This window comes from Micropterus dolomieu, unplaced genomic scaffold (genome assembly GCF_021292245.1).
Source record: "Micropterus dolomieu isolate WLL.071019.BEF.003 ecotype Adirondacks unplaced genomic scaffold, ASM2129224v1 contig_1611, whole genome shotgun sequence".
Classification (NCBI taxonomy): domain Eukaryota; kingdom Metazoa; phylum Chordata; class Actinopteri; order Centrarchiformes; family Centrarchidae; genus Micropterus; species Micropterus dolomieu.
This window is the reverse complement of record NW_025730601.1, coordinates 1-1,068: the sequence shown is the minus strand read 5'-3', so window position 1 is coordinate 1,068 and position 1,068 is coordinate 1. Positions and strand designations below refer to the sequence as shown.

The following is a 1,068-nucleotide window of genomic DNA, read 5'->3' as shown; positions in this document are numbered from 1 at the left end:
GTTCTTTCTTTGTGGAAGAAATGTCCCCCAGGCATGCTTCCATTGCTAGCATGCTTGGGTTTTAGGCTTTTCCGCGGACGTGTTTGCTTTTTCAGAGACAGAAAGACTCTGACCTCTGGGATTATGCGTTGTAGGCACCCTCAGCCAGAGTGCTGTGTCTGGGACCGACCACCCTGTCTCTGACACTTTCAACTCATACTTACCTGGCAGGGGAGATACCATGATCAAGAAGGTGGTTCACCCAGGGCGAGGCTTAGCCATTGCACTCCGGTTGTGCTGACCCCTGCGAATTCCCCAAATGTGGGAATCTCGACTGCATAATTTGTGGTAGTGGGGGACTGCGTTCGCGCTCTCCCCTGTTATTATGTCAAAGGAAAAGAAAGGAGTCCCGGGCTGCGCGCACAGTCCGTCAGCGTATGCTTGTGGCAGTGTAAATGTTCACGGGCCCCCGGTTCCTTTGGCAGTTTGCCCAGAGATTGGCAGCGTGTTGAGTAATGCCCAGGGTCCCGATGGCCGCAAGAAGGGGGTGTGTCCTTTTAGGTGGGACAAAATGAATTGCGTGTTGGCCTCTCTGAGATTGTTCTTTCTTTGTTCAAGAAATGTCCTCCAGACATGCTTCCATTGCTAGCATGCTTAGGTTTTAGGCTTTTACGCGGATGTGTTTGCTTTTTCAGAGACAGAAAGACACTGCGAATTCCCCAAATGTGGGCATCTCGACTGCATAATTTGTGGTAGTGGGGGACTGCGTTCGCGCTCTCCCCTGTTATTATGTCAAAGGAAAAGAAAGGACAAATGAATTGCGTGTTGGCCTCTCTGAGATTGTTCTTTCTTTGTGGAAGAAATGTCCCCCAGGCATGCTTCCATTGCTAGCATGCTTGGGTTTTAGGCTTTTCCGCGGACGTGTTTGCTTTTTCAGAGACAGAAAGACTCTGACCTCTGGGATTATGCGTTGTAGGCACCCTCAGCCAGAGTGCTGTGTCTGGGACCGACCACCCTGTCTCTGACACTTTCAACTCATACTTACCTGGCAGGGGAGATACCATGATCAAGAAGGTGGTTCACCCAGGG

At 50.7% G+C, this 1,068-nt stretch overlaps 1 non-coding gene and 2 pseudogenes across 1 annotated transcript; all 3 read left to right on the top strand.

Annotated features, from left to right (window-relative positions):
• Positions 1–195: 195 nt before the first annotated feature.
• LOC123964299 lies at positions 196–359 on the top strand. Its single transcript, XR_006823401.1, has one exon. It is a non-coding gene; the product is annotated as a U1 spliceosomal RNA (small nuclear RNA).
• Positions 360–612: 253 nt separating this feature from the next.
• LOC123964300 lies at positions 613–763 on the top strand (annotated as a pseudogene).
• A 253-nt stretch (positions 764–1,016) lies between these two features.
• On the top strand, positions 1,017–1,068 carry LOC123964301 (annotated as a pseudogene; the record flags this gene model as incomplete).